The sequence below is a fragment of the Dama dama genome, chromosome 29, assembly GCF_033118175.1.
Source record: "Dama dama isolate Ldn47 chromosome 29, ASM3311817v1, whole genome shotgun sequence".
NCBI classification, from domain to species: domain Eukaryota; kingdom Metazoa; phylum Chordata; class Mammalia; order Artiodactyla; family Cervidae; genus Dama; species Dama dama.
The window spans coordinates 58,671,687-58,694,979 of NC_083709.1; the positions used below are offsets into that span (position 1 = coordinate 58,671,687).

At 37.2% G+C, this 23,293-nt stretch overlaps 1 long non-coding RNA gene across 1 annotated transcript in view; it reads left to right on the plus strand.

The window, feature by feature from the left end:
- Positions 1-23,293, plus strand: part of LOC133048911 (uncharacterized) — a 76,149-nt gene that overhangs the window by 35,999 nt on the left and 16,857 nt on the right. The window contains exon 2 of the long non-coding RNA XR_009691145.1: positions 19,286-19,368. This is a non-coding gene — a long non-coding RNA (uncharacterized LOC133048911). The remainder of the gene's footprint in view (positions 1-19,285; positions 19,369-23,293) is intronic.

Genomic DNA, 23,293 nt, shown 5'->3' on the forward strand with positions numbered 1-23,293 from the left:
CTAATAGGGAAGCTGTGTTTAAAAGTTGCTTTAAAGACAATCATTTGTTTTGTTTGAAGGGTAATTAGTAGGCTTTTTGACTTCAGGAGCCTTTTCCAACTAAGGTGGTTTACAATCAAGGGTTGCTAGCAATTGCCTGACTCTCAGTAGATTTTCAGTTCACATTAATTTTCATCCCCACTTCCCTTCCCCTTGGAGATCTTGATTTTAGAGAAGCCAGCAGGGAAGGAACATAAATAAACTGAGTTAATTTGCATTTTGACTAATAGATCTTTTCTATTTCCCATTAAAAAAAATATAAATCACTAGTTTCATACACACATTGTATGTATGTGTTTATGTGTGTGTATTATCCATATGCTTTGTGTAATTTTGGTAATCTATATATTTAATTAAAATCAAAGAAATTAAAAATTTAAATAATAAACTCTATATTTTCTAGGTGTAGGACCTAAAGCATAGGATTGGCAGAAGGGATTTATAGGATCACAGAATGTCAGTCTGAAAGGGGACCTAGAAATCATTTGTCTATGTGATTCTTCCTCATTATTTTTCATTTGAAGAAAGAAGGACTGATAAGGTGAACTGATTTGCTTTAACTTGGCCATGTCAGTGTGGCAAGTCTTTATTGGAAACAATGAAAAGTCATTTGGGGCTAGGTCTGAAGAAATAGGGGCTTCCCTGGTAAAGTGTCTGCCTGCAGTGCTGGAGGCCCGGGTTCGATCTCTGGGTCAGGAAGATCCCCTGCAGGAGGGCGTGGCAGCCCGCTCTAGGACTCTTGCCTGGGGAATCCTATGGACCGAGGAGCCTGGTGGGCTGCATTCCATAGGATGGCACAGAGTTGGACATGACTGAGGTGACTAGGAAACAGCAGCAGCTGAAGAAATATTGATCAAATTAAATAAGTCTTGAGGTAAAAATTTTTGTGAAGCTCATACTAGTCAATGAGCTAATCCCTGCTCTGCCTTCTCTCCTGCCCTAAAAACTCAATTCTAGAAGAGAGGAGCAAAAACCTTTAAAGTAATAGCTGACTACATCACTAGAAGAAAATGTCCCAACTTTTTAGGTTTATTTTGAAAGATGACTGTCATGTGAATGTGTAAGTTCTAGTCTGTGTGTGTGAGTTTGTCTTTTGTTTGTTTTAATTAGGGACATTATTTGAATTTCATCTCATATAGGAGAATGGCCTTAAACCATGGACAAATATCATCATTGTTTTCCACAGCATGACCGTTATGCAACCAAGAATTTATAGACTAAAGACAAACAAAACCTTTTTCTTCTTTTGTAAAACAGTAAAGAAACAAAATGTTGTTTCCTTTAATAATTTTAAACTATTTTAATAATATCCTTAGTAAAGAAACTCTGAGTTAGAGATCTAAAGAAATGTTGAAACAATTTACTTGGCTTATTTATAATAATTAGCTTTGAAAGTCTTCTTAGTGTATAATTTTCTAATTGTCTGCAAGTCAAAAACCTATTTATATGTAATTCAAGGAATGTATAATACCTTACTTTAACTTCATCTGGTAAAATCAGTAACATTTGTATTTCTACCTGTAAAAATCAATTCCATGAGTCTATCATAATAAATGCATTTTGTCATTTATTCAACTAAATTTACCATTTTTAACTGAGCAGAGATAGCTAATTGCTTACCCAATACCCATTTTTTTCTTCCTGGGCAATGTAGCAGCTGGAGAAAATGATGAGAAGAACAGTGATGTTTCTTCACCTGGATAATGTAATATAAGCTGAATATTTCTGGAAAATGTCTTCAGAGTTTCTTATCCTTTTCTTGCAACCAGGTGCCTGGAATGTAGTCATGATAACTTTAGGTCAGCAGTTGTCTTGAGACAGGAGGTAACCATTAGCATAGACACCAGTGCTGAGTACAGTGGATCAGCAACAGAGATGAAACTTGGTCCCTGATGATAGTCCTGGAGTATCTTTCTTTGCATTTCTTTTACATGAGAGATAAATAAACCCATGTGTCTCTAAGCCACCATTACTTTGAAGTTTCTATTGTACGCAATAAAATGTAATCTCTTCTTACATGCTAAGCTCAATTTCACCACTAGCTCAATAGTCTATGGCTATCTGTTACTTGCCATAAAAATATGATCACTTATTCTACTATGTAACCCAATCTCTTCTGCTGTACTTTTCGTCCATTGCTGCAACCATGCTAATCTGCTAAATCCTACCTCATCATGGCTTGTTTTCCATCTATTCGATATTTACTCTTGCAAATGATGTTTTAATTTTTTGTATTGGGCATGTTCAAATGTAGATATAAATTTTGCAAGAAAAAATTTCAAAAGAGAGAAAATACAATACCAGTTTATAGCTCACAAATGTAGAAGTTTCTTATTCCAAATTTTGCTCAAGGCAGAGTATGTTGAAGCCAGTGCAGCTGTGCCTGTGTGTTTTGAATGTCTGTAGTTTGTTATTTGCGTATGGAAAAATGTAGTTAAAAATTTAAAAATAAGTGAAACTAAAGTGGAAATAAGAAGGGGAAAGATGAAATTTTAGAAGGCCCTGAATATTTTACTCTAGGAGGGCTAAGTCATTCTGTTAAGGAGGGCTAAGTCATTCTGTTGAAGGATGAGATAACAAGTATTTAAAAAAAAATAAGAGTGAAAGAAGCTCTGAGAGAATAATTCATGACTGTGGCAACTCAGTTTTTAAGAGTGCTTAGTCCACTGTAAATCTCTGAGTTATCAGAATTATGAAATCTTATTGTTTTGTTACTGAGAACTTGGAAATGAGGCTTTAAATAAAAATAAATTGGGAGTAGGGGAAGGGGAGGAGAATGGGTTTCTCAGCAAGAGATGTTTCTACTACTTAAAAATGTTCCTACTATTTAAAAATTGCATTTCTCATTTTATGTATTTCAGTATATACAATTTGTAGACATACAATTCATGTGTTCAATAAGAATCACCTCTTCTACATCCTTGACTTTCATCAGGAATGTATTATTAAATACAGAGTGAAAGTGAAAGTTATTCAGTTGTGTTCAGAGACCCTGTGTTAGAGTAAGCTTGGCGTCTCTGAAGGACAGCAAGAAGGACAGTGTAACTAGAGTGTCTTGAAGGGAGGAGATGGTTTTAGAAGAAGCTGGAGAGTCAAGGAAGTGCCAGGGTTTCTAGGTCTTCATAGGGAGGCTTGAAGTTTCAATTTTATTGAAGTAAGAAGCCACAACATATACATAAGACTATATATAAAATAGATAAACAGCAAGGGTCTACTGTGTAGCACAGGGAACTATATTCAATATCCAATATCCTGTGATAATTCATAATGGAAAAGAATCAGAAAAAAATTGTACGCATATAAAACTGAATCACTTTGCTATATACCTGAAACTAACACAGCATTGTAAATGAACTACACTTAAATTTTTTTTAATGGTAAAAAAGAAATAAGAAACCACTAGAGGGCTTATTGCAGACAGTGATTTATGTTTCAAAATGATCACCATGGCTACCATCTGAGACATGGACCATACCTAGTCAGGGAAATATGGAAGCAAGATCAGTTTGGAGATGTTATATCAGCCTAAGTGAGAGAAGGGAGTAGTTTGGAGGAAGGCTCCATCAATAGAAATATGGATCCTACTTGAACATGCTAGGTGTGAGTAAAACAAAGATGTATAAAAATGACATTTGACCATGCTAAGTGTGGTTTTTAGGTGGTGTTTACTACGGACACAACATTGCAAAATAAAAGGACATTGAAATAGAACTCTAGGGCTACAGCTTCTAAGAAGGCCCCCCAAACCTAACAGTAGTGACATGGATGTGATGTTGAAGACTGAGAGTCTAGCATTTAATCATCTGATTAATGTTAATGGTGAAAAAAGCAAATTTTTGTGTTTTTTCTTAATTTCATGAATTTTATAGTCCTAACACCTTGTTAAGAGATAGAGAAGTCCCATTAATTTGCATAGGACTGAAAAAGAAAAACAGCAATTAATTAAATGTATTTTTACTTGAGGATGTTCTGTAAGAGTAATTTAGTGTAGAGGGATTATTAAAGACTCACACATCCAGAATATATGATCTGCATCAACCCAGTCAGAAACTTCTGTCTCACCTGAGATTTTTTCTCTGGCTGATTTTGCTTCACAGATTCTGTTCCACCTGTGGAGCCCTATACCAAGGTCACAGGTGTGGAGCCTTGTACCAAGGCCACAGATTTGGAGCCCAAGGTCATCTCAGGAACTGACCAAGCCCCATAGCAACCATTACCATGAGCCTCCTGACCCAAACCTGCCATCTTCCTGACCCCATATTAGGTAAAAATACCCACTCTATTACCCACCCTGTAACATCCTAACCAATGAGCTAATCCCACTCTCCCGACAGGAATTTTCTTTGACTTGAGGCTGTAAAAATTGACTACTAGCCCATGAAAGGAATCAGCTATCCCTGAATCGGCCTGCTGTCCTAACAGTGTCTGCCACTCTAATAAACTCTATTTTCTTCTCATTCTGCCTTGTGTCTGGAAATTCTTTTCCAATGCACACAGACTGTGATACCACCTTTCAAGTGGAAGTGATGTATCAACTTACCTGAGTCCAGATAAACTGGTGTACTTAAAGAGAATAGCAGTGTAAAATTTCTGTAGGGAAAGAAGAGTTATTTAGCAATTCTTCCTAGTATTTCTCAGCATGTGAAGGGGAAGCTGAGTTCTAATATAGATTATGTATGTATTAGAAATGCATGTTAAGCATTCTTTTGGATCAAAGTCATAGGTTGTTCTAAAATAGCATTCAATATCATTGAGCCATTAGTCTATCAATCTCTACATTTTTTGAATAATCCACTTATTCAGTCCATTTACTTAAGAAACCACAAGTTTCCTTGTTATATTTCTTCTCAAAGATTTTTAAGCTGGTAGCTACCAAAGAAAAGTAGCCAGTAGAGGCATGGTTTATGCTTCAAATTCTCAAATATTTATATTCCTTTCTTTGGGAGGAAAAACTGGCATATCAAGTATTTGCTTTCCTTACCTTTTAAACTCAGAAATTTTGAAAGTTATATTTTCTCCAGCACACTCAGATTTTACAATGAACTTCAATTATTCAAATTAATTAGAGAGGAAGCAAAGAAACTGACATTTGTTGAATTCCTACTTTGTGCTAGGTATATTTATACATATCTTTAAAGTTTTTTTTAACTTTCTACTTTAAAATAAGGTAATTTCAAGCCTAAGAAAGTTTCAAAAATAGTACGAAGGACTTCCAAATACCCTTCATCCAGATTCATCTAGCTTATCAAATTTGCTTTATAATTTTCTCTCCTCTTTTACTTTAATAATTTTTAAAGTCAGTTTAAAGCAAATTGCATCCCTATCATTACTTTAGCCATCCCTAGTTTAATCTTCAATAGTTAAACTTTCTTGTGATTTTCCTAAAGACAAGGATATTCAGAAAATTTGACATTGATGCAATATTTTAATTTAATTAAAAAACTTTTAGTTTTAGAATAATTTTATAGGAAAGATGCAAGGATAACACAAAGAATTCCTGCATCCCTCTCACTCATTTTCCCCTGTTAAAACATCTATTACTGTGGTTAATTTGTAACATCTACAGGACCAACAATGATACGTTATTATTAACTGAACTTCACACCGCCCTTATGGCAGAAAGTGAAAAACTAAAGAGCCTCTTGATGAAAGTGAAAGTTGGCTTAAAGCTCAACATTCAGAAAACTAAGATCATGGCATCCGGTCCCTTCACTTCATGGCAAATAGATGGGGAAACAGTGGAAACAGTGGCTGACTTTATTTTTGGGGTCTCCAAAATCACTGCAGATGGTGATTGCAGCCATGAAATTAAAAGATGCTTGCTCCTTGGAAGGAAAGTTATGACCAACCTAGATGGCATATTAAAAAGCAGAGACATTACTTTGTCAACAAAGATCCGTCTGGTCAAGGCTATGGTTTTTCCAGTAGTCACGTATGGATGTGAGAGTTGGAATATAAAGAAAGCTGAGTGCCAAAGAATTGATGCTTTTGAACTGTGGTGTTGGAGAAGACTCTTGAGAGTCCCTTGGAATGCAAGGAGATCCAACCTGTTCATCCTAAAGGAGGTCAGTCCTGGGTGTTCATTGGAAGGACTGATGTTGAAGCTAAAACTCCAATACTTTGGCCACCTGATGTGAAGAGCTGACTCATTGGAAAAGACCCTGATGCTGGGAAAGATTGAGGGCAGGAGGAGAAGGGGACGACAGAGGATGAGATGGCTGGATGGCATCACCGACTCAATGGACATGGGTATGGGTGGACTCCGGGAGTTAATGATGGACAGGGAGGCCTGGTGTGCTGTGATTCGTGGGGTCACAAAGTCGGACACGACTGAGCAACTGAACTGAACTGAACACTTTATCCATATTTCACTAGCTTTTTTTCCTAATGTCCTTTTTCTATTCCAGGATCGCTTTCAAAATACCACATCATGTCTCCTGAGCCTCTTATAATCAATGACAATTTCTCAGATTTACCTTGTTTTTGATGAACTTGACAGTTTTGAAGAGTATTGTCCTGTGTCCTTTTGACATATCCAATTATTTATTTTATTGAGTACTTTCTTGCTTTTTGGCACAAGAAGATGTTTTTGGTTCATTTTGTTACTTCCCTGGAATTTGCTATTTCCTCAAAAAGCCCTGTTCCCTTTAATAGAGATGGCATTTAGAAACTAACTTGTGGATATTACATAGGCTTATTGATGCTATCATTGATTCTAGGCCTTTTCAGCAGAGATTTAGGAGATATATATTAGATGTAGATTCATATGGCTTCTTACAGATTTGATCCAGCCCAATGGATTCTTCTTTACCTTCCTACATTTCATTTTGTATCTTTCTTCTTCTATGGAGATAATCTGGCAGTTCTAACATCAGCAGTACTTTCTCAATCATTTGGTAGGTTTGACAATGCACAAAAATTAGTTTCAAAATTTCTGTACCAATGGCACTATAAAACACACACCTACAAAAGGAGTTCAAGATCTGATTGTAATGTTATTTTCTCTCTAGGCTGAGAGTATGCAGTTATATTATTAAGTTCAATAGGTACTTTAGTTTTTTTCCTCTCCTGCAGTATAGTTTCATTGCTCATTTCAAATACAGCTGTGTTCATTTGTTGCTGTTTGCATTCAGTTTTAATGTTTTTCTCCATATCTCTGTGGATTTAATTAAATCAATTAATTTACTTTTACTTTCTAGAACAGAGATTGGCAAACTTTTTCTGTAAAAGACCAGACGGTAAATATTTTAGTGCTTTTGGGCCATACAGTCTTTGTTGCAACTACTCAAATCTGCTGGCTTAGCATAAAAGCACCCATAGGCCATAAGCAAATGGGTATTGTTAAGTTCCAATAAAATTTTATTTATAGAAATAGACAACAGGATGGATTTGGTCTGTGGGCTGTTGTTCTCCAGTTCTGTTCTGGAACACTAAATGCTTTCCAAAGTTAAACTATGTTTTGTTTTTTGTAAGTATGCTCAGAGAGATATCACTCCTTCCCCTACCTCTTCCACCCAGTGGTTTATATTATCCAAAGATGGTGACAACACTGTCTTCCATCCCACTTGGCCTTCTGCAATGCCACATTGCTATTCACTCATCAAGAAGTGGAATACACTTCTCTACCCCCTTGAATCTAGGTTGATTCCGTGATTGCTTTGACCAGTATAAGATGGTGGAATGCTTATTCTGAGGGAACCCTGTCCCATGTAATGTATAGCTTGAGACCACCCTATTGTGATGAAGCTCAGGCTTGCCAAAGAAAGAGAAAACAATACTTCCAGTCCCCAGCTGTCCAGTCATCCACTTCTAGCTGCCAGATCTGTGAGTGAAGAAGCCACCTTAGATACACCAGCTCCGGCAAATGCCACTGGAAGAACAGTCCAGACATATTGCCTCAGTGAGGTTCTCCCAGCCCTCCGGCCATTCACGCCACCCCAGGTGAGGACACAGATATTGTGGAAGAAAGATAAACTAGTTGCTGTCAATTCCTTGTAGGAATTCTTGACTTTCAAAGCAAAAAGTTGCTACTTTACTTCTAATTTGGAGGCTGTTTGTTAAGAAGTAATAAATAACCTGGAACATAACGCTGGTCCTACCTACACCACCACCATCATTGCTGTACTAGGGCTGCCATGATACAGTCCCACAGACTGGGCGGCCGAAACAATAAACTTATTGTCTCACAGTTGTGGAGGCTAGAAATTCAAAGTCAAGGTGTAGGCAGCGTTGGTTCCTTTTGAGGACTGTGAGAGAATGATCTGCTACAGGCATCTCTCCTTGGCTTATAGATGGACGTCTTCTTTTCATGTCTCTTCCTACTGTCTACTGTCCATGTGTGTCTCTGTGTCTAAATTTCTCCTTCTTGTAAGCATACCAGACATACTAGATGAAGGCCCATCTGAGTGACTTCATTTTAACTTTGCAGATTACCTCTCCAAATAGTCACATTCTGAGCTACTATAGATTAAATCTTCAGCATAAGGATTTTGGGGAAACAGTTCAATTCATTATAATTACCACTGAAGATAACCAATTTTGTTTATATCTTTTTAATCATCTTGTGTTGCTTTCTGCACAAACTAAGCAAATGTATATTTTTCTATTTCCCCTTCTTTAAAATACTTTCCACCTTGCTTTTTTCACTTAGTAGTCTGGCCTGGAAAAAACCCCATAACAGTATGTGAATATTGTCTTCATTTTTTAAAACAGCTGCATAGTATATCAAGTGTGTGGATATATATCATCCATACACCTGTGTATATATATCATCATCATTCAACATATCTCCTATTTTGATATTTAGGTACTTTTGAATATTGTGCAATTATGAATAATGTTACAATGAATAATCATGTGCATATATTTATTTCCATACTGTTTAAGGTGTATCTTCAGAGTAAATTCCAAGTAGTAGGATTTCTGGGTCAAAAGGTAAATGCATATGAAGCTTCATACTTTTGGTAAATTATCTCCATAGAAATTGTGTAGTTTTTCATTTCTACTGTCAGTGCATAAAAGTAGTTATTATCTATAGCCTCTTCAATAGAATACATTGTCAATATTTAAAAATTTTGCCGATCTGATGGGTGAGGAATAATATTTAAGTATAGTTTGAATTTCTCTTATTATGAGTAAGTGTGAATATCTTTTCATATGTTAAAAAACCATTGTATTGTCATAGTTGTATCATTTTTGTATTTTTCCTCATAATTTTTATATATTTGATGTGTCTTTTTGTGATATATATTTCAAACACTTTCTATACATTTGTCATTTTTCTTTTGACTTATTTGTAGATTTTTTTTTTTTTTGTAGATTTTTTTGGCCATGCATTAAGAAATTTATGTAGTTAAGTTTGCCAATCTTTTATTATATCTGCCCTTTGAGTCATGGTTAGAAAGCCCTTCCTCACACCAAAGTTATAGAGGAATCCACTTATTTTGTTCTATTATAATGTTTTTTTGGTTTTGTTTGCTTATTTTACATTTAGATCTTCAATTGATTTGGATTCTATTCTTGCATATGATGTGAGGGAATAGATCTAATTTAAAGTTTTGTCTTTTTCAAATGACTGTCGCTTTGTCCCAACATTATTTTTTAAAAGTCTATATTTTAACTAGTGGCCTGAACTATATCTTTACTATACACTGGATTTCCATATGATGCTGAGTCTATTTCTAGACTTACTTTTCTATTCCATTAGCCTGATCCTCTTTCTTTGTCTCATTAATTATGGTAGCTTTATAATTTTTAATATCTGGTAGTGTAGTTCTCTCTTTAGCTCTTCTTTTTTGGCACTTTGTAGTTGTATTATTGCATGTTTATTATTCAGTATGAGCTTAATTATCAAGTTGTTCAATGCTGGAAGAAATCTTCTTGGTATTTTAAATCAGAGAGAATGGATATCTTGATGATGCTGAGAGGCCCAAAGGAGAACAATCTGGGAGGAATGATGGTTTTTATAGTTTTCTTTACATAGCTTTTGAACACTGTTTGTTAAGTTTATTTCTAGGTTTGTTGTTGTTTATTTTAAGTTCATTTTGTTGATACTATAAATTGAATTTCTCTTTCATTAGTTCTATCTAGATATTATTCTATCTAGATATTTCTCATGTATGGCCAAGCTATTAATTTTGTATGTTAATTTTATATCTTGCTTTTCCTGTTTGAATTGGTTTCATTCTTGAGTTTTTAGAGCTTTCCAGGTATATTATCATGCCATCTTCAAATACAGATCATTTATTTTTCATGATGGCTCTAATTGTTTTCTCTCGTCTGATTGCGCTGACATGTGATACCACATTAAATAGTTACAGAGTTAGTGTACATTCTTGCCTTTTCCCTGTCCTTACAGAAATGCTTCTATTGTTTTCCTATTAAGTTACATCCTTGATTTAGGATACATATGCATATATATACATGGATAAATAGGTAGATAAATAGCTTTGTGTGTGTGTGTGAATTACAAATACTTTAAGATTGAGTTTAATATTTGTCTTCAAGATGTGGATTTTCTTCAGTTGCTTCTTGGAGCACTGTCGTCTCTCTCTAGCCTCACTCCCCATATTTTCTGCTTTAGCCTGTTGCTATATGTAACTGCTGTTTAATGTTTAATATAAATTGGTTAAATGTGAAGCAGGAAATGGCTTAGATTTTTTAGTGTACATCCCCAATCACTTACCCTAATGATTGCTTTGAAATTTTCTCTGCTTTCTGGTCTTCATTTTTTTTTCAGGTTTGGAGCACTCCCAAACCTCTTTTACCCTCATGTATATTTTCCTTCTAAGCTATTGTAAAACTTTCTAAAGTATTTTTGCTTAACTTTGTATCTGAGTTTTGCTATGTTTCAGGAGTTACTTCTTCTTTCTATTTTTAGTTTTCTCAGTTCTGTCATTTTAAAATATCTTTTTTGTTATTTCCTGGGATTCAGGTGAAGAGGAGGGATCTATCTGCCATCTTGATTTAATGTCCTGTTTGTATATTTGATGTAGATTCACTAATTTGTCCCCCCCACCCAGGATTTTTTTGGGTGTAACTCTGAAAGCCTTATATCATATGAACCTTTTCATTCCCTGGGAAATAGAAACAGTTCATCACCATATTTCCACGAGACTTGGTAAAATTACTCTAACTTTCTATGTCTAACTGACAGCTTCAACAATGTCTTCTCCCATACACTCATGAAAGGACGGTTCAGATAACTCATGGGATAAGCATGGTACTAAGGTTCAGAGTTTTGGTGGGGGGAGGAGGAATGGAAAAATTTAGAAAGAGTATGGCTAGCCATGAAGGATAATATATCATGAGGCTCAAAGCAGCTGTGATAGAATTATTGTCACTGGGCATTAAAGAAAGGCAACTTCTGTTTCCCTTCTCATCAAAATACTGAGAAAAAATAAGCTTTACCCCACCTGCATGCTAATTATGCCTTTTACTTGAGTGTTTTACTAGTTGGTTGTGGGTCCAACACGTTGTGTATCAGGGCATGAATTTCTTTTGCTATTATCAAATCAAGAGTCTTGAAACATTTTTGTGCATACAATAACTACAGAACCCAGAGAAGAATCTCATATAATCATTTTTTGTAATCTTCAGCTCGTTAAAACTATGGAAAGTTGTACTTACTCTAGGTAACATAGAGTAATTCACATAATTTTGGATCAAAATAGACAAAAGCAAAGAGAAAGTTGTCACCAACATGCAAATCGGGAATTAACTCTTCTCCTCTAGTACTTATTTTTCTCTACAGAATTAGGCTAATGTTCTACATGTATGACCACCAAATATTGTAGACAAATTATGCTTTAAATATTCTGTCCGATTGTCTACATACTGCGACAAATTGAAAAGCCAGAGTAGAGCCTGTGGTGATAAAATTGTGAACCATGCTTAGTGTGTTGGGGCAAGTTCCTACTTCTTGGAACAAGTTCTCCCTTTTAACTCCCATGTCTTCCTTCCCAGTTTAAGCGCTTAACCTGAGTCACAGCCATCCCTTTGTTCCTTTCCATCACGACTTCTTGCTGAACTAGAGTCAGATAGTAAGACTTAAAACCATTCTGCAGTTCTTGCAGGGTAACAGTGGCTCTGAAAGTAAAGAGAAAAAAACCAAACATCAGGATTCTGGGTTCCCAAAGAAAGGACAAGAATTATGTGGCTATTACAATATAGATATTGCATCCAGAGCTGCCATATATGGTTGTATAGCTTTGAAACAGCGTCTCATAGGACAAAATAGATGTAAAATTTTGTCTTTAAAATGTTGTAGTGGTTGGACAATTCTGATCAGCTGGGGATCAGTTTGGGGTTCTAGGGGAAGTATTTCCAGGTTGAGGAACCTAAAATGTGGTCAAGATGAAAGAATATATGAAATCAGAAAGTGATTCCAGGAGAGTCAAGAACTGGCCTGGGTAAGGTGCAAACACAGGTTGGAGGGTGATTCAGGGTTTAGCTTGTGTAGAATGTTTAAGAGGTAAAGTGTACTGAGCTATAATGCTGTGGAATGTGACTAGGTGTATACTTCTAGGGTCACAGCTCAGATTACAATTTGTTGGCTCTTCTCATAAGATGGGCACTGAAATGAAAGAGTTTATGTGCCCTTTTCTTTGTGCCACTTAATATAAAGGAAAGATCTGATTCTGTGGAAATCAAAGCCTCATAATGAAAAGATCACTTGGAATTCTTATCTTACCTGTCTATTTTGTTTGATTATGTACTTGATTGATTATGTAAGCTGCTATGCTGTTTTTTTTCCCCAGTTTATCCGATTGATAATACTACCTTTCTACTTCTGTCACCAAAATATAAGTGATCATTAAAGTGATGTTATAATCAGAAGTATTACAATAGCTTCTATAATAATGTTACAATGTTAAGTGCTTAGGGTACTAAGCAAGTTAACAATTGAATTTGTGCTTACAGATCAATCCTTAAAAATATGATAAAGTTGACTGGAGGTGGAAATATATCCAGAAAAACATGTAAGATGAAAGTTAATATAGGTGAAAAGGTAATGGAACACATAATGAATTTACCATGTGCCAGGCACTATTCTAAGCACTGTACATACATTAACAGGCTTTTAAAATATCATTTAGTGAAAGATTAAAGATTAAATTCAAAGAATGATGGATAATAAAATCAAGTTATTCAGTAAAGTAAGACTACATAACTAAGAAGAAGAATCTCAGAGCACAGCTACATGATGTGAGACTAGTTGTGTCCTGGGATATACTTGGAACAGCTCATAAGCAGGGAGTAAGGGAGAAAGGGAAACAATTCAATACAATGAGGTCAGTGCTGTAGCAGACTGTATAAGGGAAGAAGCAGAGAGAATGACTGGTTCCATACATGGGGGATGGGGGGAAGCCTTACAGAAAAATTATGTCTGAGAGTAAATAAACAAGGGACATCTTGAGCTTCCTTGAATTTGGCATAAAGAAACTAAGGAAATGGAATCTCTTGGGGACATTCCTACTTAAAAGAGAAGTATTTTGAAGCCATTTTTCCCTGAACCACAATGTCAAAATAAAATTACATTTTCATTTATCCACATAAAACATACTGACTGGTGTCTATTCAGTGCTGAGGGTTCTTGACTATTTGGCCAATGCTTGGGAGTCTGCATACTTCTGCTCCCACCAGTTCAGTTGAATGCTTCTCAAAGTCAATTTACTTTCTTTTTAAACTTCCTATGGCAGTTGTACTTAGCAAATGATATAATGTGATTAAATATTTATGCCAGTTGTATTTATATAATTAGGACTTTAATTAAATATTAAATAAATCAATGAAATGCAAGTTATAAAAAAGAAAACGTATTATTCCTTTCAAAACAAAACTGAATACTTTGGAGAGACTCCATAAGGGCCACTCACAAAATAAAGATATTCTAATGAATTATGTGTGGACAAGAGCTATTAAAGTTTAGAGAGGGGGTTATGAAACTAGAAGGATCTGGAATGCAAATTGTGACAAAATTGACACACAGTCAGATTTTGTGTCCATAAGTATTTTCACTGAAGTGTCTTGCATCACTTTGGAGAAACTGATACAAAAAACAGTAAGCAGTGGACTGGAAATAGTAGTTTATGCCTCATGGATATGATTTCTAGAAGAAAGAGCTGCAATTCCAATCACAAACAATACTCAAAGGAAAGACCATGACCCTATATCAAATGATTGCCAATGAATATACATTTCTATATTTTAAGTTCAAAGTAAGAAGTCTATAGTATTTGTGTATTTTTTATAATTTTCAGTTTAAAACTTTGAAAAATTACTCAATTAAAAACTGATTCCACCCGATTCCTCTGGGTCCTCCCAGTGCACCAGGCCGGAGCACTTCTCTCATGCATCCCACCTGGGCTGGTGATCTGTTTCACCATAGATAGTATACATGCTGTTCTTTTGAAATATCCCACCCTAGAATGCAAACTAGTACAGCCGCTATGGAAAACAGTGTGGAGATTTCTTAAAAAACTGGAAATAGAACTGCCATATGACCCAGCAATCCCACTTCTGGGCATACACACTGAGGAAACCAGATCTGAAAGAGACACATGCACCCCAATGTTCATCGCAGCACTGTTTATTATAGCCAGGACATGGAAGCAACCTAGATGCCCATCAGCAGATGAATGGATAAGGAAGCTGTGGTACATATACACCATGGAATTTTACTCAGCCATTAAAAAGAATTCATTTGAACCAGTCCTAATGAGATAGATAAAGCTGGAGCCCATTATACAGAGTGAAGTAAGCCAGAAAGATAAAGAACATTACAGCATACTAACACATATATATGGAATTTAGAAAGGTGATAACGATAACCCTATATGCAAAACAGAAAAAGAGACACAGAAATACAGAACAGACTTTTGAACTCTGTGGGAGAATGTGAGGGTGGGATATTTCAAAATAAAAGCATGTAACTATCTATGGTGAAACAGATCACCAGCCCAGGTGGGATGCATGAGACAAGTGCTCCGGCCTGGTGCACTGGGAAGACCCAGAGGAATCGGGTGGAGAGGGAGGTGGGAGGGGGGATCGGGATTGGGAATACATGTAAATCCATGGCTGATTCATATCAATGTATGACAAAACCCACTGGAAAAAAAAAATAATAATAAAAAAAAAAAAACAAAAAACTGATTCCAACTATGCTTGAAAAGAGACCCCATATGGTTCCATGGAAGTCGGTTATTTCTATTCTTTAACCACAAGTGGCACTTTTGAGTGAATCATGGTAAATAGGAATAAATGATATGAGATGATAATGTGTGTGTTTGTGTCTGTGAGTGAATATTTATGATTTAAAAATTTGCTAAAAATCATAATTATGTTTCTTCCACTTTTGTATTCAAGTCTTACTCTTTTTAAAATTTTATTTTTTATTGAAATATAGTAGATTTACAACATTAAGTTCTGCTGCACAGTGAAGTGACTCAGTTATACGCATACATATTCCTTATCATTACGGTTCACCCCAGGATATTGAATTTAGTTCTTGTGCTATACTGTAGAACCTTGTTCTTTACCAATTCTATTAATATATGTAATAGTTTGCATCTACTCACCTCAAATTCCCAATCCATCTTTCCCCCCTCCCCTCTGCTTTGGCAACCAAAAGTCTGTTCTCTATATCTATGAGTCTGTTTCTGTTTTGTAGATAGGCTGATCTGTGTTGTATTTTAGGTTCCATATGGTATAAGTGATATGGTATTTGTCTTTCTCTTTCTGACTTACTTCACTTAGTATGATAATCTCTAGTTGCATCCATGTTGCCACCCAATGGTGTTATTTTATTCTTTTTAATGGCTGAGTAGTACACCACTGTATATCTGTACCACATCTTATTTATCCATTCATCTGACTATGGACATTTAGGTTGCTTCCATGTTTTGGCTATCATGAAAAGTGCTGCTATGAACATAGGGGTACACATATCATTTTGAATTAAGTTTTGTTCAGATATATGTCCAGGATTGAAATTGCTGAATCATATGATATTTTTAGTTTTCTGAGGATCTTTCATATTGTTCTCCATAGTGAACTGTATGTACTTTCATTCCCATGAACAGTGTAGGATGGTTCCCTTTTTTCTACACCCTCTCCAGCATTTATTATTTTTAGGCTTTTAGATAATGGCCATTCTGACCAGTGTGAGGTCGTACCTCATTGCAGTTTTGATCTGGATTCTCTAATAATTAGTGACATTGAGCATATTTTCATCTGTCTATTGGTCATTCATATATATTCTTTGGAGAAATGTCTGTTTAGGTCTTCTGCCCATTTCTTCAATTGGATTGTTGTTGTTTTGCTGTCAAGCTATATGAGCTGTTTGTATATTTTGGAGGTTAATCTCTCGTTGATGGCATTGCTTGCAAATATTTCTTCCCATTGCATACGTTGTCTATTTTGTTTATGGTTCCCTTTGCTATGTAAAATCATGTAAATTTAATTAGGTCCCATTTGCAAGTCTTACTCTTTTAACATCAACTTTTTGAAAGTCAGGTTTGGTAGGTTTGGTTTTGCATTTCAGTAATGACCACCCTTTGACCCAGTGTGGTAACACCCCTGGGAAGGACTGATACAGGGAGACTGGTCTCAGGCTCCTTCAAAAACAGGACTCTCGATGCACCAAGAAGCCCTCAGAAACCTCTCAAAACATTTACAGACCGCATGAGAAACACAGCATGGTTGTGAGTGCATTTCCTTTAGGGATAAAAATGCCATCATTATCTAACCCAGCAGAAACATCTGTTCACCCTATCAGAAGTCGTGTGGCCTCCTTGGGCCCCTTCCCGCTGTGGAACTCCTTTCCACATTCCTTCCTCAAGTCACTGGAGGCCTGCTACCTTCAGGCATCACCCTGTCTTCCAATACAGCAATCCCCACCAGATTCCATTGCCTTCTCCTCAGGTCCCCCCCAGCTAATTCCACTCCTACAAGACAGCCTGGATAGGGATGTATAACCAGTGTGTAACAGCTTGTTTAGGATTAGAAGAAATTAAAACCATGAACAATCCTAGAGGCCAGAGGCCAGTACTTTCTAGAAATTGAAAAGAAAAAGTTAGCTCTTCATTCCTGGAGTCCCCTGTGTTGGGAATCGGGCCAGCAGTGAATAGCTTGGTCAGTTGTTCTATGATAAATGTAAATTATCTAAAACAAGGTAGATGAGAAATCGACCTATAGAGGGAAATAACCACATCCTTTCATTGTAACCCTAAACTCCATCCGAAGCTGAAGAACGGCCACATCCTCTAAACTCCATGATGATTAGCTCCCTCCCAAACCTCTCTAACAGAAGGAAGGAACAAAGTCTGATGCTCAGTAGAGAGGTGGGAGACAGCTGCTATAAGCCCCCCAGGTGCCCTTTGGCATTCCTAAAGAAACCCAAACCTGTTTTTGTGGCCACAGAAAATAGCACTCAGGTTTCCATGGCTAGTGGAATTTTTAGATGAAAATTCTCAAAAGTCCTGTGAATGGGTAGGAATGAAAAGATCCTGATGGTGATGGTGTGCAAAGCTCCTCCCAACTGCCCTCCATACACCTGGCCATACTTTAGAAATCAAAACAGGTACTGAAGTAAAGTTGAAGATGACGCTTTCTTCTCAAAACCCAAGCTCCAGGGATAATGCAAACCTCAACCCAAATGAACACGCAACAGAAGATGCCACTTTTCTGTTCGAAGAAACAAATGTAACTGAAAAGGTAAACACAGATTACAAAAACCAGAGACTATCCTCATGTGAGGATGTGCCCTTGTAAAAATTAATGGAGGTGATGAAACTGGATGAAAACATTTCTTTGAGCAAAATTTTCTTCCCACGAGTGGTTGGGGGAGAACTTTCTGGTTGACAGTGAAACACGCATTTCCAAAGATGGTGTCTTGAGGCTCCTGCCAAGTCTCCCTAGAGGCCAGTGTAGAGTGGGCAGCAAGCCATGAGATGATTCAGCATGGGGACCCTTCTCAGGTGGGTCTGCCTAACCTCTTGCCACATGGACTCTTGGGGAGCATCCAGTTGCCTCTGGTCTCAGTTATACCTTTGACCCTTGAGAATTCATTCTCTGAGTCTTTCCTTGAGTGGCTCACCCAGTCAGTTGCCTGCTTCTCAGGGCAGCCCCCAGAACCATCACTAGAGTTTAGAACCCCTTGTGATTGTTTAAACTCTTCTCCAGGCCATGCCTGAGACGCTTCCACATGTCTTTCCTTGGAAGAATCTTTGCTGCGCCCCTCGCACAGAAGCTTCCTGGGTTACAACTCAATTTCCACAAGATCCTCTTGCTCTGGCTCTTTCTTAAATTCAGAAGGCTTTGAGAGTATGTGTCTAGCCTTTGGCTTAGATGTCCTTAGGCACACTATGTCCAGGGATACTAGCATCCTATGAGCCAGGTTCCAACAAGGTTAAACATGCCTCTTTTAAAGATGGTGTTCTAGTTGCTTCCCAACCCTTCTCATTGTAAAATGTCCAGAATGATGGAAACTGGCAAAATGTCTAGAAGGTAAAGCAGTACTGAGGAAGCCTGGGAGTGGGAGGAGTCAAAGATTTCTGAGACTTTTGGACAAAAAGGAGTGAACTCCACGGACAATTTCTTTTGCAACAAGAACCAGTTAAGATGTTCAATGTTAGTGGGAGTGATAGACATACCTCACTTAGTGTTGGATGGAAGGGTACTCCACAGGTCTTCACCAGCAAGGGAGAAGAAAAGTAGGATGAGTAAGAAAGAAAGAGGACTGAGGCTGGGCTTGGGCTGTATCTGGGGCAGACATGGGTGATAACCTAACTGGCAGGGTGTGGATTGAGCTGTAGCATGACCATGGATGGGGCAGATTCCAGGCAAGGAAGGGGTGGGGATCGCTTAGCTGGTGTTAGGACCGAAGGCTGTGAGATGATCCCATGAGTCAGTGAGAAGGGACTCTAATATGGAGGAACCACGAGCAGCGAGGACTATAACAGGCTCATTGTGCAGACAAGGGCACCCTGGAGACCTGGCTCCATGTCTGCCACCCCGGGTGCCCCTGGGTGTGGTGGGGCTGCCACGGCCCATGCGCTTGCTCTCATTTGCCCTCCTGCTCTTGGAGGATTGGACGGACAACTGTGGTGTCCTGCTTGTCTACAAGCGACTCTAAGGTGTTCCAAGACTTCACCTAGCAGCCTTGCCTCAGGAATTTTGAAAAGGGTCCCTTTTTGTTTTCCTCCTAAATCCAGAAATCCCCTCTGTTGATGTCTCTTCTCTCCAGGTGCTCTTTGACATCGAGGAGGAGGAGAGAGTCCAGCAGACTACACGTGCTGCTCACGGGACCTCCTCCAAGAAAGGCCTCTGGTGAGATGGGGTCAGGGACCAAGTGAAGTTCGCATCAGAATCGAAGACTGCTTTGGTGCTAGAAAGGGCATATCCATCATTTTCTAGTTCATGTGACGCAGCACGCACAGGGCGAAACATGCCGTTGTTCAGTCTCTAAGTTGTGTCTGATTCTTTGTGACCCCATGGATGTGTAGCCCACCAGGCGCCTCTGTTCATGGGATTTCCCAGGCAAGAATACTGGAGTGGGGTGTCATTTCCTTCTCCAGGGGATCTTTTCAATCCAGGGATCGAACCCACGTCTCCTGCATTGGCAGGTGGATTCTTTACCACTGAGCCACCAGGGAAGACATATAATAAGGAATGTCTAAAGAAACCAGCAAAGCAATGAGTCCTTGAACTCATAAAAATAATCTAGTACTGCAAATGAATAGTGGCTTAAGATACTTTTTTGGAAGGTATTACATTACTTGAGAAAAAATTCTAGGTGTATATTTGTTTTCTAAACAGTACTATTAAGATTTATAATCTAATTATATTGTTCTTCCTCCCATTCCTCCCCTTTATCTACTTAACCCTGCCTCTGCCACCCCAAGTAAAAATTTTTTGTTGGGTCCTTTAGTATTTTCCAGAGTTTTAAATGTAAAAGTAGCAAATTCAAATTTTCTTATCCTCTCTCCTTTTCTAGAAAGAACATATTCTATTTACTGTTTTGCATGCTACTTTTCCACCTGATAGCAGTTATTAGAAATCTCTCCTTATTGTTTGTGCAAGTTAGTTTTTTTTTTAACCAACTTGCATAGTATTGATGGACATTTGTTTTTTTCCCATCTTTTGTATTATCAACAATGCTTCAGTGAATAACTTTGCAAGGTTGCAAGTTTCCTTGTAGAATAAATTTTCATTAATGGCATTGCTGACTGAAAGGGTACATGCATTTATAATTTTTGTGGTTATTGCTGAAAGCTTTCCATATAGGTTATACAAAATTTATGTTCAGACCAGAAATATATGTGCCCATTCCCCACAGCCTTGCCAACAGAGCATGTCATCAAACTTTTTACATTTTTGCCAGTCTGAGAGGTAAATTATATATGAATGTGTGTAATTGCTTATATATCAGTATTATCCTCCCCTCCCCTCAATACACACACACAAACACACACACACACCCCTTTTCACTAAAGATTTCTGTTACATGAATAAGTGAAGAAGGTCTCTGGTCTAAGATAGTGTAATATCTTGCTTTTTCAAGAGAAAAGAAAATCCTAACTGTCTGAAACCCACTCTTTGGAGACAAAGGGATAAATGACTTGATCCACCCAGACCTAAGCATTGTGTCCTATAAATTCAGGAAGAAATAAAACGCTACTGAAAAATACCAGGTTGTAAATTGCTGAGAAAGAAAAATCTCCCATACGTAATTCTGCAACACTGTCCAGTTGCTTTGATGATAAATGTTTGATGTGAATCTGTTTCTGTCAACAGAGTTATGCATTATAGAGTGAGGTGAATCAGTGTCATCAAAAAAGGTGGCATATTACAGTGATTTGAGGAAAGAGAGGCAGTGCAATTAGACAAACCAGAATGGGTTCGTACATTTTCTGACTGTGGGCATAATTTGCATCTGTAATTTTTATTCAGCAACTCCCAGATGGAGTATAAAGAGATTTCCGTTTTTGTTTATCTTGTCATAGATCATGCTTTTGGTTAAATTAGCCTACAGAAAGTTTTCTTCGGTATTTTGGTCCATCAACATGATCTGTGGTTTATAAACACGTAAGAAACTGCTGACATTTTGTAAATGACACCTCCATTTAATTGCCCTCCACTTCCTACTGCATCCCACCACTCTAAATGAAGGAGCATTTGTAATTTAAAATTAAATTCAGCAGCTTCCTACAGTAATCTTAGTCCCAGGTTTGCAAAGGCTTCCAACTCTATTGAAATTACTGTAATAATTAACCAGTATTAAGCAAGTACAAAGTATCAGGCTGGGCTTCCCTGGTGGATCACACTGTGAAGAAGTCACCCGCCAAAGCAGGAAACCCAGGTTCGATCCCTGGGTCAGGAAGATCCCCTGGAGAAGGGAATGGCTACCCACTCTAATATTCTTACCTGGAGAATCCCATAGACAGAGGAGCCTGGTGGACTACAGTCCATGGGGTCGCAAAGAGTTGGACACGACTGAGTGACTAAGCACACACACAGAGACACGTTATCAGACTATACACTTGTATAAAATTACTAATCCTTGCAGTAATTTTATGAGATAGGTATTGTTGTTTTCCATTTTAAAATGGGAAACTGAGGACCTGATAGGGTAAATAATTCACCCAATATCTCTTCCTGTAAGGGTGGAGTCTGGTTTTGAATGCAGAGTTTTGCTTCCGAAAATGGAAATTTTTATGTATATATATAGAGAGAGCATATTTCTTGAGGTCACATTACTGCTTGATTTCATCGAAGGCTCATTTAGCTGACTCACATCTTTTCCCCCAACTCAAAAAATTTCTAGTAACTTTAGAGGCCCTAAAATAATAATGATGATAAAAATTTTACTTTGAACCTGACCACCACAAAAGTTTTATCACTTTTCTATGTCCTTTTTTAGCCTTTGAACACATACATATTTTATGTAGTTGTAATTATAGCAATCATAGTAACTTTATATATTGCTTTTTCAATTAATAGTATAAGTATTTTCCACACTGTTACATGGTATTCATAATTATTTTTGATGATTTTATAATATTCTATGCAGTTAACCCACTAAATTGATTTGACTATTCCCCTGTTGTTGGAATCACAAGTTCATTTAAACCCTTCTACAGTCATAGGTTATGCAGCAATAAATCACTTTATGCCTCACTTTGAATTACTTTCATGCATAAATTCCTAGGAGTGGGTAAAAATGCACAAAAGAGCATTTCAATTGTTGCTGCCTTGGCAGTGAATGAGCCTGCCTTTCTCCCCACAACCTCACCAGCAATGGTAATTAATTAGTATTTTGAAATTGTTGGGTTAATTTAGCAGGTCAAAATAAAGGGTGAGTTATTGATTTGTATTTCATTGGTAAGTTGAATGATAATTCACTTTAGAAACAATAAGAAATACATTAAACAAGTAAACAAACTAATCTTCTAATTTACATCACATGGTTTTTTTTTCTCCTACCTCAACACCAAACTAGGTCCTGAAATTACTGTGTTTGATCAGGGAGCAAACAGCTTTCTTAGCTTTCTGCTGTCATTAGAAAGTAATGCATTATGTTCTGACCTGGGTAACCTTGGTCCAGTGTCCTTGAAGGACCTGCACTGTGTTTTCATTGCCAAGATCTCAATGCACGTTGAGTGACGTCCTCTGGTGAAAGGAATTGAGGAAGTGGGTAAGAACAGTGAAAGATGTGGATATCAGATGAAGCTGGAGACTCATTATCCTTAACTCGTTCTAATAAGAAAAATGCAAACACAACTCCAAATTGCCACCAAAGTGAAAATCTACACTTTCCTCCATGAAAGATCATCTGCATTGATTTTTTTTTCTTGTACCATTAAAGGTCAGAATGAAAATACTTCGTCCTTTAATATCATCCCATAAATAGGCTAGTTTTTGCTGAGAGTGAGAATTTTCTCCACACAGCTCTAATGTCTTATTTATCTCCTCCCCTCTATGAACACAAACGGCTTACGTGGTTATGAACAAGCCCACTACAAAGAAAAGACCATATGGGGGCTCTGGCACTATAACTCATAGGGACAAAATGGCTTGATGTACATTCCTTAGACACTGGAATTATTATATGAACCTGATAGTTTTGTCATTTTGCTCAACACACATCACATTTCCTGAATTCCCTTCTATATCAAAAGCATAAATAAGATGCAAAATGACACCACTGAATATTGCAAGGCCTTTTTAGGGACTGCATTACATGGGAGGAAAT